At 38.9% G+C, this 16,025-nt stretch overlaps 1 protein-coding gene across 1 annotated transcript in view; it reads right to left on the reverse strand.

The window, feature by feature from the left end:
* The window catches only part of CTNND2 (catenin delta 2), a 776,118-nt gene that overhangs the window by 676,607 nt on the left and 83,486 nt on the right, over positions 1–16,025 (reverse strand). The gene's annotated exons all lie outside the window — the stretch shown is intronic.

A 16,025-nucleotide genomic window follows, 5' to 3' on the forward strand; every position in this document is an offset into this window, starting at 1 on the left:
AAGAGGAACAAAAAAGACATGAGGCATATAGAAAACAAAAAGAATGACAGATATAAATTCAATTATTGCAAATATTAAATGTATATGAATTAAATAATCCAATCAAAAGCATAGATCATCATACTGAAACAAACAAACAAAAAGCACAAAAAACACAAGATCAAAGTATATGCTATCCAGAGGAGACACCCTTTAGATTCAAAGATATAAACAGATTAAAAACAAATGGATGGGAAAAGACACTGTACAAATAGAAGAAAAAAAAGGGGGAGAGAGAGAGAAAACTGGAATGGCTATCCTCATACTAGAACAAAAAAAACTTTAAACAAACATGTCACTACAGATAAAGAGGGACATTTTTAATAATAAAAGGGTCAGTCCATCCAGAGGATATAAAATTTCTGTACATACAATGCAATAAACTATTGAGCCCCAAAATACACAAAGTAAAAACTGATAGATTTAAAGGGAGACAAAGAAAATTCAACACTATTAGTTGGAGATTTAAGTATTCCATTTATAGTAATGTATAGAAAAACGTGATAGAAATATAGATCAGTGGAATAGAATTGAAAGTCTAGAAATAAACTTGTACCCTTATGGTTAGCACTGGAATTCTTCCCCTTTGTGTTGGGTACAGACTTTCTTAAAACATTTCAGTCTGAGCCCATAACTTTCTAGTTATATTAGGTTATTGAAAACAGTGTCTTTCAGATTAAGACTTGATTCTATCCATTTGTGTAAAACCTTCACTTGGAATCAAATATCTTCCTTCTTCCAATGAGGTCTAGACTTGAGGCTTTTAGTGATTTTGAGTGGATAGGGGTGAAGTCCATCTTCTTATACCCGATCTTTCTCCTTGGGTATTAACCAGGGATAGGGAAAGAGAAGGTGTTTGTTTATGAAGCTGTCATTGAAAGTGGGTAATTATTTGTAAACACAATGAAACCCAGTTCTCCTAAAGCCAAGTTCTCTGCTGAGTTTAAAATTAACCTCTGTATCCAAAACTTATTCCCTTTCTTGTTCCTCACCTGTTTTCTCTCAAGATTGAGGAGTATCAAAGAAAACAGAGGATTGAAACCAAGCAGGTCCCTGTAGGGCCCTCCCAGGTACAAAAGCCTTTCTGTGTCCCTCATTTCTTGTTTGCAGACCTTCCCTAAGTTCTAAAGGGCAAATTCAAACAGTTACTAATCAGGGAAGTGAGGGAACACAGAAACAAAAGAAAAGCAGTCAAGAAACAATAATGCAGCATAAAGCAGAGGCCTAGTTCCTCCACAGGGGATAAACATAACAATCTGAAACATATCTCTGAGTTCTTCTACAGGAACCAAGGCCCCCACCCAGGTGGAGGATGGTAACTTCAGGCTGAGCACAAGCATGTGGACCTCAGACTGGTTGGAACAAGAAGGCTGATGATTGAGATTCCTGGAGCACCACCCTGTTACCTCACCACCAACCAATCAGAAGAAAGGCACACACCCTGCAGCCCTCCCCCCAAAATTTGCCTTTAAAAACTCTTGCCTGAAAACCATTGGAGAGTTCAGGTCTTTTGAGCATGAGCCGCCCATAGTCCTTGCTTGGCCCTCGCAATAAACCTTTCTCTGCACAAGACTCCAAGGTGTCAGTTTGTTTGGCCTCACTGTGTGTCAGCCACACGAACTTGGGTTTGACAACAACAAGAACAATTCTACCACGGAATTCCAATCATAGTGAAAAGATGGATATCCCCCTTGTGCTGGTTATCATGGCACACCCAGCAACTTGAGAAATATCGTTGTGAGAGCTGGTGGAGGCTGAGAAAGCATAAGGGACATGGTGCCAGGCAGCACCCCCTGGGAATGACTTGTGAAACCCAGGTACCTTGTTAGTCCAATATCCGGCCGACAGAATCAGGCTCATGCTTCTGCTGCACACAACTCTGTCTTATGCTTTCGTAGCCCCCAATCTCATCTATCTTCCTTTCCCAACTCTCAGGCCTTTGGCTACAATGGGATCAATCTTCTCTACCTTCAAGGAACCATACCCTCACCAGAAAAAGAGAACTTTATCCTTTCTTTATCTGGTTGTACCTAGTACCATATTCTTCCAATTTTTTTTAGCCCCAGTGGAACCAGAGCAGCACCACAGGCTCACAGATACAGAGCCATGAGCAGGGCAGCTGTTTCCTCTTCTTGAAAGTACTCATAAACTTCCCAATGGATTCTCTGGGGAATTCACATCTTGGGACTTTGGGCAGCAGGAAATAGATAAGCACTTTTCCCTTCCACTTCATGGGGATGTAAAATGCATGGATAGCCTCCTTTATTCTTCTTAGTCCCAATCCTGTGTACCATCTTTGCAGTCCTCCTGCTACTCTGGAAGAGGTGAGGTGACAAACCAGGATTCTCTCCCAAGAGAGGCTAAGTTCTCAATGGTTGGAGTTTCTGTGCACTCTATGCACTGAAGTTTGAAAGACAGGTCAGGAAAGTTAAATATTTTACTGTTTTAAGTAGGTGGTAGTTGAAGAGAAGGTAAGATGAAATGACCCAGGAAGTACGTGAATAGTGGCAAGAGGATCAGGGTAGAATTACGGGCATTGTAATATTTAAGGGAAAGATGGAAGAAAATGAACCAGTGCTTGAAATGAGAAGAATTTTCAAGAAAATTCAGGATGAAAACAGTTTCCTAAATGTGCAGCCCACAGTATTAGATGCTGTGAACATGTCAATAGGTTAAGAAACAAAAAGAGGCTATTATTTGGGCAGCCTGGAGATCATGAGCCTTTAGAGCAGTTTTAATGTCATATTGTGGGCAGAAGATTGAGCCAAGAGGTTGAAAGAGCAATAGGAAATGAGGAATTAGAGGCAAAGAGTGTACAGCAACCTTTCAAGACATTTGGTGGTAACAGCAAGGGAAAGATAGCTTGAAAAGAAAAAAATCAAAGATTTTTTTTCCCCTATAAATATAGGATGGAGGCAATGATTTGGGCACGTTTTTAGGCAAAGAATATGGAGCAATAGAAAGAGTGTTATTAAAAATTTGAGGAAGAATAAGTTATGAAGCAAGATTCAGAAGAATATGGACAGGAAAGAGTGTGGAGGAGTGTGATTAAATGTTGTCTTTAAAAAGGAGAAGGGACCACCCCTGAGAAAGGGGTAATGACTGGATAGAAGATGAGAAATTGGAGTCTTAAGGTCACCTCCTAAGCAGGAAGGAAACAAGAGAGCAGGAAGCTTGGGGGAGGGAGGAGATGCAGGGGCAGAAATGGAGCTCACCAGGGCCTTGTTTATTATGTACTGAAATAATTCCACAGGCGCTTTAAGAGTTGAGACTGGGAGGATGGAACTTTCATTATTTCTGAAGGGATGTCAGGGATAATACATCTCTATTATTAACATCTACAGTTCTCCAAATTCTTTTTCAGAATCACCACAATTCAGCCACATCTCAACACGGTTAATATGCTCATCTTATTTCTAACATTCATTTCTTTTCCTGTTTCTATGACTGTACTTTAGTAAATCAGCTCTTGACATTCCTCACAGGAAAGAGCTTGCTTTCTCTTCTTATAAGGTAGATAGGCTATTTTTTTAACCCCTTGTTTTCAGGTCCCTTTTCGGTCTTGCCTTGCAGATCTCCTGTCCAGGACCTGGAGCCTCTCTGGGTTCTGCCAGCAGATCAGCTCCCAGTTTCCAGCCCTCCCTCATCCTGGATGCCAGCTTTTCTGCAAGCATTCTGAATTTCTCTGTCCTCTACTTGATGTCATAAATCAAAGCTCTTCTGCTAATTTGCGGTCTTCTAGAACTGTGTTCAAATTCTTCATGTTCTGAGGACATGAAGAACACAGCATCACTACTTTAATCCCCATTCATTCATGTTTCTACTATCACCTTAATGGAGTTTAAAGGAGATGAAAGAAAAATGAGAAAAACCTGCCCCTTCAATGAACACTACAAACGATCCTTTGATACATAATCAATTTAGCATGTATATTACACTTCCAATGGAAATTACACACACACACACACACACACACACAACTCTTTATAAGTTGGCTATAGACTCTTTTATAGCTGTAACTACTGCCAATCTCAAATCTACTCTTGCCCCAGGATCATTCTACAGGAAATATCAGCTTTGCCTTCCCCTTCTTCTCATTCTGGGATGAAATATCTATTAAAGTAGGAAGTAATTTTTGTGAAGGGGCATACTGCCTTGCTATCTCCATCTAGATAGCGGTTATAGCAGAGATTTCCTGTCCTCAGTAATTATGGAGACAAAACTTTTACTAGAAAGGGAATATAGACTTGGGGTGGAGGAAGTTGTGCCAATGACTAATATCCACTAATAAGAGGCAGTGATGACAGCGCAAGCAACTGTCAGTGAGTATTTCTACCCCCTCTTGATTATATCCCACCCTCCAGTACAACTTGGCAAGCCACCTCTACTGCCTGAAGAAGTGGGACTCTCTTAAAGAAAATCAGGTCCAATGTTCGAGTTTGGAAGATACTTCTGAAACATTATAAAGTGTGTCATCTTAGCAACCAGCTGGAGTGCATCCACTTGGAGCAAATCTATTTATCAATCCACGCAGAGAGCAAGCTGAAGACTTGCACCCTGGTGCTGAATGGAGCATGAAGAAAGAGCAGTGGAGACCGCATAAACAGTAAGCGATGACCTTCCGCTTAGAAGTTGGAGGCAATTCCTCACATGGACTTTTATGCATTTAGAATTTATTTCTCAGAGTTCCAAGGTGCAGGCGGACTGTGCTAGGAATAAATAGTATCATGATCTAGAAAACCATGGGGAAAAAAAGGGATACCAGCAGAAAAAGGAGTCACTACCTCAAACAGATGGGAATCAGAATAAAAAGACAGCCATTTAATTTCGTAGCTGTAAAGTTTATAGGGAAGGACATTGGGGCCCCGAGAAGAAATACATAGAAGGATATAGGCTAATCTGCTTGAGAAAAGTAGTACCTGAGAACAAGGCATCAGTAAAATCTAATGTAAAGAACTGGTCTCCAGAGTCTTTGATTTTAATGAGAAAAGATAATGGCCTCTCTAGCTCTCTCTCTCTCTCTCTCTCTTTTAATTCAAATGAATTCACTTCAGACTTTTTAAAGTTTTGTGAATGTATTCTGAGAACTTTAGATTAGATGAGGGGGTAGCGTTTGCCCCCTCCTGGAGATTAATGGCTACAGCACACTAATGTCCAGGTCTGGCTACAGCACATCTCTTCTCTATGGCTCTGTAAAGAATATGCACACAGTTCTTTAAAAAACTAAACATAGAGCTACCATATGATCCAGCAATGCGACTCCTGGGCATATACCCAGAAAAGATGGAAACTCTAATTCGAAAAGGTATTTGCACCCCAATATTCATAGCAGCACTATTCACAATAGCCAAGACATGGAAGCAACCTAAACGTCCATTGACAGATGAATGGATAAAGATGTGGTACATATATACAATATTACTCAGCCATAAAAAAGAATGAAATAATGCCATTTGCAGCAACAGGGATGGACCTAGAGATGATCATACTAAGTGAAGTAAGTCAGAGGAAGGCAAATATGATATGATACCACTTATATGTGGAATCTAAAATATAGTATAAACGAACATATTTACAAAACAGAAATTGACTTACAGTTATAGAAAACAAACTTATGGTTACCAAAAAGGAAAGGGGGGAGGGATAAATTGGGAGTATAGGATTAACAGATGCACACTACTGTATATAAAATAGATAAACAACAAGGATTTACACTATAGCACAGGGAACTATAATATCTTATAATAAACTATAATGGAAAATAATTGAAAAAACAGAATATAGATATATACATATATATGTATAACCAAATCACTTTGCTGTATACCTGAAACTAACACAATATTGTAAATCAACTATACTTCAGTAAAAAAAAAAAAGAAAAATAATAATAGTAAAAAAAAACTTTTAAAAAAGGATGCCTCCAGACTGAATGATCCATTCCCAAAAGTTCTGCCAAGGACTCTCTCACTAGAGAATCCAGTTCCTCGGAAAGCTATCAACACTAATTTTTGGCATTTTATATTATGTTTCCTAATCTTTTCTTTTCGCCTCAATTCTACTGTCACTTTAAAAATTAGCAAGAAGCGCTAGCATTAGTCTAAGGTATAACTGGTATTCTAGCAATACACTGGATGCCTTCATTCTCCTCGTTAGCTCTGCATACGTCCTTAAATTTGCTGAATTCCCGTTTAGTTCTCCAGTTCTACAAAGTCCATTTGAATTATAAACATGTTCCCTGGAAAAAAGTCGTTAACTGCACACCAACCATCCCTATAACTGAACAGAACATGGGTGCCGACTACTCTCTTTCCAGTAACCCCCATTTTGCAAAAGGTTACTTTCTTATTGCTTTTTAAGAAGAAAACACTTCCATGATCTATGACAATTTAAATATCCTGGTTTTGGCCAATCATTTCCACTGGAACTGTAAAGAAAGATTTGAGAAATCAGAGACAGCACATCATCTCAGTACAAACTATCATAATCAGTGGCTTTCAAAGAGGGCGATTCTTCCTCCAAGGAGTATCTGGCAATGTCTGTAGACGTTTTTGACTGTCAAAACTGAGTGAGGGGCTTCCCTCGTGGCACAGTGGTTGAGAGTCCGCCTGCCGATGCAGGGGACACGGGTTCGTGCCCCGGTTCGGGAAGATCCCACGTGCCGCGGAGCGGCTGGGCCCGTGAGCCATGGCCGCTGAGCCTGTGCGTCCGGAGCCTGTGCTCCGCAACAGGAGAGGCCACAACAGTGAGAGGCCCGTGTACCGCAAAAAAAAAAAAAACAAAACAAAACTGAGTGAGGAGGTGCTACATAGTCAGTCATCTAGTGGACAGAGGCCAGCGACGGGACTACACATCCTACTATGTACAGGACACCACACACGACAGTGATGCCCAAATTGCCAGTTGTGCCAGGGGTGAGAGCCTTGATCTGAATTCTTGCTACTCCGAGTACTGTCCTCATACCAGCAGCTTTGAGCTCTTCTCGAAGCTTCTTAGAAACTTGAGTCCCACCACAAGACCTACTCAATCAATCTACATTAGCAAGATCACCAGGTGATTCACATGGACTGTCAAGTTTGAGAAGCACTGATTATACAACACTTAGTCAATCCTTAAGTGTTATGAAAGATCAGCTGTCTCATAGCCCAAAAGAATACCCTTAACTTAAATAATAGGCTCACTGCTACAGCATCTTGTCTTTAATACAATATTACCCTTATTACCACTAGTTCCACTGGATATCAGTCATTGTTACATACACAAAAAAACTCCATTGCTCAATAATATGGAGAATTCTATGTAGAGCAAACTTAAATGTATTGAAATCTCTAATAGGCTAATGTACCTTAATAATCTCCAAGAGAGAGCTATCATATGTACTATTTCCCCAAATTACTTACCCATAGGATCTATTTTTCCTCAGAGCATTTAAGAGGCTTAAGGTTTCACAGAACACATTTTCCTTTTCTCAGCATGGAAACTAAAGAGAAACTGATTAAAGTTCAGATCTCTCTCAATAGCGTCTTGAATGAGTTATTACCTATGATACTACATGTTGCTTCAACAAAAGACAAAACCCAAGGCCTGCCTTGAGAGTGAAGAATCTCCTGGGTACCACTGCATATTGAAAGGAAAAACAAACTTTAGGCCTGAAGATGAAATCTCCTTGTTCAGAAATCATATTAAAAAGATACATGCTTTCCTCATACTATCTGACTGCTCTAGTGATATCACACTTTCTTCAGAATGTCACAGTAAAAAAAAAAAAAATCATTTCACAAGCAATTCTTTGGAACAAATTGCAAAATAGAAGGGAAAAGACATAAGTAATTCAAGGCCAATGGTGACTTTATTATGCACATAAATTATGTGTAGTCACAGACTGTCTCTTTTCATCACTAATTATACTAAGGGTTATATAAGATTCACTTAATGAATGGAATTGCCACAGCTTTGCAAAAATCATGGACATTTCCTTAGCAATTAACAATGCCTTAGGGATGCTACATACTAAGTTTGAATCCCTGGCACTTAATGGACTTATTTATGAATAGATACAGTGTTACACTACAAGAAAAAAAAAGCATACCTTTATATCTGTGAATAATGGCTACAAGACCAGAACATGGAGTCACACATGTCTGGGTTCAAACCTCAACAGCCCCGCGTTATTAAGGCCTGAATTCCCCATACACGGCACCCCCAGCCATATAAAAGAAAGCACTATACCTTCCTCACCAAACACCTGTACCAACATGGCATGAGAGATCTGAGTTATAAGAGCAGGGATCTTGTACGGAATAAGGCAGTGTGGTACCAGAAATTACTATCATTTTATTTTAAATTTATATTTTTAAGGCTTCCTAGCTACTGAGATATTACCTAGCTACTGAGACATCATTGGGTGAACACCAGTCATTTCAGTTTATCAAAGTCATTCTCTTGGACAGAGTTCCCATAAGGAAAAATGAGCCCAATCACCTGTGACAATCAATGGTGTGATAAAGGGATAATGAACCACATCAATTCCGCTGATCAATGGAGTGATAAATGCCAGAGCCACACAGCATTAAGAGCAAACCTTAAAAGTACTTAACTTTTACTGGGTGTAGCATTTATATTTTTAAAAAATCAAGTGTTTATTATGAGATGCGGGATTGAGTTCAAGGTGTTGGGCAGAGGTTTTTCTAAAGGTAACCATGAATGGATTCAAGCCCACTCTGAGTACAAGGTACAGGATTTTGGAAAAGGCGAGCCATCCTCCCCTTTTATGATTCCATGTGAAATTACTGAACAGTTTGATTCTTCAACAGTATAGAATCATCAGCTAGGTACCTCTTAATTCTCTCAGACATTTTGCCCTACTGTGTGCAATGTGAGGGTTAAAAGCATACACTGGAAACATCACTGGTCCAGGAACAAGATAAACTCTACTCCGCTCTCACTTCTGCTATGACTGTCCATGTCCTATCAGAAAAGTCGTTCAATCTCTTTTGGCATCTATTTCCTTCTCAGAACAAGAATAAAGGGAAAAAAAAATTTTTTTCCCTCACTCACAAGGTTATTCAAAGAATTCATTCAGGTACCACAAAATAACATATGTTTAAAATGATAAAGCTATTCATTGATCCCATTATCTTCCCGATAGCCTCTTCTTTATGGGGCATGATACAATCACATCCTTCTCTCATAAGGCTTAATGTAATTGTTGTTTGCTGTCCTCAGTGGATATTAAATTGCACAAGATTGACATGTAAGATCAGGGAAAATTTTTCTTAAAAGTGAAAAAAAGACACAAGGCTTTGAAAACAACTTTGTACCCCAGTTACACATAGTAAAAATCAAGGGGTAGGGCTTCCCGGGTGGCGCAGTGGTTGAGAGTCCGCCTGCCGATGCAGGGGACGCGGGTTCGTGCCCCGGTCCGGGAAGGTCCCACATGCCGCGGAGCGGCTGGGCCCGTGAGCCATGGTTGCTGAGCCTGCGCGTCCGGAGCCTGTGCTCCACAACGGGAGAGGCCACAACAGTGAGAGGCCCGCGTACCGCATAAAAAAAAAAAAAAAAAAAAAAAATCAAGGGGTAGCTATTCAACAAATACTGATTGAGTACCGTTATGTATCAGATATTGCCCAGATGTTTGGACAACTTCAGTGATGAAAACACACAAAAATGCCCGTCCTCATGGAACTTAGATACTGGCAGCAGGAGGCAGAAAATAAATAATGATTATTATAACAAATTATATAGTCTGCTGGAAATGCTAATCAAGTATTTTTAAAAAGAATAGTAGATGAGCTTTCCAGGCAGAGGAAGGAGCAATGCAAAGGCCCTGAGGTTAAACCAAACTGGTATGCACAAGGCCTGCAGGGGAGCTAGGCAAGGTGGGCAGGTGAGGGCCAAGAGGTGATAGGGGGCCTGCCAGGTCTTAAAAGAAGAGGAAGCAGGGTTCCCCTGAGTGGGACATTGGGGAGAGAGCACCTAGGTACAGGCAATAAAGATACACTTTGTGGAGAATTTAATGATAATAACAAACCAACAGGTAATGGAAAATAATCTGAAAAAGAATAAACAAACAAATGAATAAATATATGTATATGTATAACTGAATCACTTTGCTGATAACTGAAACTAACACAACACAGTAAATCAACTATACTTCAATTAAAAAACATTTTTTAATTTAAAAAAACCCAACTGGAATCACTATACTTTTCTTTTACATCACGTGCCAGTAACTCTAAGCAATGTCACAGATAAAATACTTCTCAACCCCTAAATCTGTTGGTCTAAGTTCTAAATGATTGCTGTGGTTACTGTGAAATTTTAATTGTTTGTAAGATATACAGTATAACTTCCTGCTATCAGTCAACCCCTAAAAGCTGCCGACTCAGCCACAGGTATTCATTGCAGGAGAAAGTCTGTAATGATCCAGATTGCCTGAATTTGCTCTGGATTCAGTTTGTGTCTCCAATCCTTGTGGTACTACAGGATTGCGGATCTACTGCCTTTAGATTCAAAGTCAGGATAGGATAGTGATTAGAACGGCAAAGAAGTAGATCTTGAGTTATATTCTATGTAAGCTCTTGGCACTTGTGCTTCAAATTGAAAACAGCAAAACAGATTGCAAACTGTAAGGTGTAATTGTGTGTGTGTGTGTGTGTGTGTGTGTGCAAATTTTAGTTCATACGAGTAATATTTTACTTGTTTTCAACTGCAACTTTAGAAAATTATTTTTAAATTGTTATTCATCTTATATCATAACTTATTAAACTGCAGTATTATTTTTTAATTTTTACTGAAATGTAGTTTATTAAACTGTAATATTATCTATTACTGTGTGACACCAAAAAGCAATATGTTTCTTTTCTATTTTTTTCCTCAAAAATGCACTAATGTAACTAAGAAATATGAAACAATTACATATTTCCTTTTTACCATTATATTTGTTTGTTTTTTACCAGCCTGAATATACATAAAAGTACAATCAAAGAAATTTTCAATTTCACCTTTTCTCTGGTCATAACTATTATTCATCTGATTTCATAATTATTATTGGAAATAACTTTTTGTCTAGAGGAGGGAATGTTAAAAAATGACCCACTCCAGTTGTCAAATACACAAGATAGGCCGATGATGGGAAGCAGCCCCTCGATTTTGCTTCTTAAATATTCAGTGTACGAAGTACAAGAAAATCACTTAGTCTACAGTCCAACTTTGTTACTTTTGGCCATCTTCTCCACAGTGGGAAAAGGTTCATTAATAGTTGAATCAATAAATGGATCAATAGGAAAAAGTGAAAACAACCTAGATAATAGGATCTGAAAGGCTGATAGGAACACGTCATGCCAGATAGAGAACACAGATACCAAAGTGTCACTTTGTGTAATATGTACAGCAATACATTAACTTATTTTATGGCTGTAAATATCTGGAACATGTTTTAGGTAAACAACTGTAATCGTTACTTCTAACTACAGCAACACTTAAATTGTGTGAATGATACCCCATAATGTATTTTTCTAAATCCTGCTGGTTTTATAAATACATAATGACAGAGGACATCAGTCATGACTGTCTATCATTGTATTGGCCCTTCATGCATAAAATTAGACAATTGATACTTGTCACCTATAAATCAACCTGAGGTTAAATATTAAAATAAACTCAATGGGTACGTTTTTCAAGTAGAGATACGACAGAAGTAATTTAGTTTGATGGCAGAAACCTAGTAGATGTGTTATAAAACCATCAAGAAGCAAACTATTAATTTTCTCTGATATACAAACTCCAAGCTATAATGATTCCTTCCATATATTTATTATACTATGACCCAGCAGAATATGAAACAGGTATATATAACATAACATTATACCCAGAAATTTTGCTCTTCATAGCATTTTTTAAAAGAGATATTAAAATCATTTCCTATAGTTATTTGTGCTAAATTAAACCATATATGAACAATTCTTTATTGAGATATTTGAATATGTCAATGATAATCATTATAGTCTTTCAATAGATTGGGACTCTCTTCTGGTGCAGTAATTAAGAAAAAGTCTGTAGCACTTCCAGACACATTTTCTGTATTACTCACTCACTTGTAGTAGTTTCCTTTTTAGAAACAGGAAAATAAAAATTTTTGTGTGCTTACTGATCATCTAAGTATTACCTCCTTACCATAAAATATTCAGAAAAGTAAACAATATTAAGAAGAAAATAATCATCACACCACCTATGAAAATAATACAAAAAAAACTACATCTGTATAAATACTTATTTTATAAAAATTAACCATGTTCAAATTTTTAAAAAATGGGATCATGCTATTTATCTAGTTTCATAATCTGCTTTTGTAAAATTAAAAAATCTGTTTCCCACAATTGTTCTTGTCAATATGCATAAATATATAATATAGTATTCATCTTCTCAATATACTGTATTTTATTTCACCAGTAGGCTGTGAATGATTTCTTCTCTCCCCTTTTCTTTTTCTCAGTTCTCTTCTCTCCCTCTGTTTTTTTTTTCTTTTTTTAGCATGATTAAAATAAACTGAGGACTTACCATGTGATATCTCAGCTTCTGTGTTCAGGGTTTTATATGTGTCATTATAGTGTCCCTCAAAACTTTCTAAGTAGTCAGTACTAATGCACCCATTTTACTGATAATGAAAAGTGAGAATTAGAGAGACAGAGGAATTGCCCAAGGTCATCAAGAATAGTAAGCGGCAAAGCTGAGATCCAAATCCAGGAGGGTCAGTTTTCTATAACCCTCCCTTAACCATTTCACTGAAACAGACCTTGAAACCCAAATTGCCAGAACGTTTTTCTCAGAATAAATTTCCCGCAGTGGAATTACTCATGTCCTAATTTAAAACTTGTGACATGTATTTTCAAATGATCTTCAATTCACATTTTGCCAAACATGTGTGGAAATTCTTGGCTGTCCACTTCTTGGGATCCAATTTTCTTTATTCAATATTTAATAATATTTTTGTTCAATTTGTCTTTTTGTTCTGATCTGCTGAGGTAGGAGTCTCCTCCGCAGTCTCATACCTCCTGAGCTCACCAGAGGAATAAGCCTACTGACCTAGACTTCCTGAGGATGTCCAAGGATAACGCTGTCTGACCTCCTAATGCAGTCAAACCCTTAGATGCCAAAGGTGCATTCTGGTCCCAGGTGCTGTCCCTCCATGCTCACAGAGCTGTTGACACTTGGGGTCTGGTCTCTTTGGTCCCCGTGCACACTGGGCACTCTCCTCCTTAGAACTGACCGTCTCTCCCGACACCCTCTCACAATGTCTCCAGGATGCCAAAGCAGCGTGTGCCCAGGTTGCAAAGTCCAGGGGAGCCTCGTAAAAACAGCCTTCTCTTTTTCTGTCTTCTAATCCACTTCAGCCTTCTATTCTTCCAGCACCTCCAATCCGTTAGGTCTGGTAAAATCATTCCTGTGCTCATGGGCGACTCGACCTGTGACGACTGGCCTGTCCCATCACCGTTTCTGCCTATCCAGCATCTCTAGTGCTCTTCACTCCCGTCATTCCTTAGCTGAACTCCCCGCTGTATTAAAACCCTCAGCCAGCTTTCCTCAAGGACCTCTAAATCCCTTGTCCATTTCCTTTCATTACTAGTCTGGCAAAACATCCAATTAGGCTGTCTGCCTTCTCCATGTCTGAGTTCCAACTATTTGATTTCCGCTGGAAAAATAGCCCATATGCACAGACTGCTGTTCCTGAGAACCCATGCTGCGGGGAATCCAACCCCAGCTCTCCCTACAGTACTTCTAGGTCCCCAGTCACCTGGCCCCTCCTCTCCATCCATCACTCTGACCACTGTGGTCTGGCTTCCTCGTGAACTCCTCTGCGGACTGAGCTCTCACACCAACCTTCTGCTCATCAGTGATGATCTCACTTCACCTCTCCTGTAAGTCTGAAATCCTCTTCCGCTGGTTTCCAGGACACCTCACTCTCCTAGTGTTTTTCTATATGATTTTTCCCCTTTCCCACTATACTTTCTGGGCTTCTCTGTCTGTCCCAGAACTGGTGGTGACTCGGGATGCTGCTTTAGGACCTGTGCTAACTCTACACCCTGTCCCTTGACAATCTCTTCTCATGTGTTTTCCATCACTAGCAGCTGGCTTGATGAGGCCTGCGTTCTACACATCCATCCAATCTTGCTCCTGATTTGGAGCCTATATATCTGGTTGTTTATTTGCCTATTTCCTTAGAAGTCCAGGTTTCTGCCTTTGCCACCTGGATAAAATATGGTTGTGGTCACAAATAGGCATAGGAAAAGGGGCAGGCATGCTTGGCTACATCTTACTTAACTTTGAGATCTTAGCCTAGATATTGTTTTCTCTGGGAAGCCTTCTATAAGTGCCAAATCTGGATTAAGTGCCCTTCTTATTCAAAACAGCCTGAATTTCTATCACAGCACTTAACACACTGTATTATAATTTCTTACACAATTTTTTTGTCTCTCTCAGTTGACTGTAAACTGGCCCCATGAGGACAGAGAAAGTGCTGATTTTTTTCCACACTGTATTTGCAACATTACACAGGGCACACAGCAGGTGCTCATGTTACTGAGATGAACTGAACTGGATGGAATTAGATTCTTCCTGGGTTTTCTCTCCATACAGAGGCCACCAAGGCCAGGCAGTTTTGTCCTGCCCTGTTAATCCCCATGCCTCAGCTCTCATTTTTTAGGGATGGTTGCACAGACATCTGCTTCAAAAGCCCCTTTCTCCAAGCTTATCGACTCTTGCTAACTGATGCCAATGAAGACCCATCCATTTCTCAACGAGGAATCAACAGACCCATCTGGGTTCAGCTTTACACCTTGCTACACTTTGGAAAGTCCTTCCCATGATGATTTCTTCCAAGTTTATTTAGATTTACTTAGCATGCTCAAATCTTTAATCAATTTGGGATGTAAGGCGATATATATATATATATATATATATATATATATATATATATATATATATATATATATAGTTCTTTTTCCAGTTGGTTAGTTATCCTAGCACTATTTATCAAACTCTTTAAATATTCTCCCGTGATCTAACGTTTCAGCTCTACCAAACAGTAAAATCTCCTAGGGCGTGGAGAAGAGTGTGGACTCTAGGGCCAGCTTCTCAGATCCAACCCCACACTGACACTCACTAGTCCTCGGGCAGGTCACTTAACCTCCCTGTGCCTCTGTAATTCAGGGGTAACAACAATAGTATCTTTCAGTGTTGTGATTAATTTACATGTAAACTGCTCAAAAGAGTACTGATACAGAGTAGATCTTTAATTCCTCCTGTAGATTATTACTGTCATCTGTTTAGATACTTCATCTTCAGCTCTGTTCACCCGCTCATCTTTGAGCCTGTGCCGCACTGTTCTAACTGCTGTAGAAAGAGAACACAGTTCCCTGTCTAGAATAATCTCCCTGAGTCATTGCCCCTTTCCCTCCTTCCCTTATTTAAAAAAAAAAATCACTTTTCTACTCTTGTACAATTATTTCTTTAGTAAAACACTTTCCCCCTCAAATATTAATAACAGTCAACTTTTACTTGCAAATTGCTTTCCATGGGTCAGGCACTGGGTCAAAGGCTTTATTGACATGAATCATCAAACTTAATCTTATGAGATATACTTCATCATTATATTGACTTTACAGATTAGGAGAACAATCATTGGCACCATTAAGGAAGGAACTCAAGCTGTCTGATTCTAGAACTTGTGCCATGTATGACTACAGGGCATCACTTCCATTATAAAAACTCTTGTTGAGACTGGGCTCAGATTTGGATGAAATCTCTAGATTTATTTGGGAAGGACTGACAGTGTTGAATGCTAAGTCTTCCTATTCAGTATTATGATTATTTTTTATCCAATTACTTATTTATGTTCTTCAGTAAAGTTTTATACTGTCAATAGAAGTAATATTTACAGAGTACTGACCACACTGTAGACATTGTTTAAATGCTTTGCAAATATTAAC

This window comes from Tursiops truncatus, chromosome 3 (assembly GCF_011762595.2).
Source record: "Tursiops truncatus isolate mTurTru1 chromosome 3, mTurTru1.mat.Y, whole genome shotgun sequence".
NCBI lineage: Eukaryota > Metazoa > Chordata > Mammalia > Artiodactyla > Delphinidae > Tursiops > Tursiops truncatus.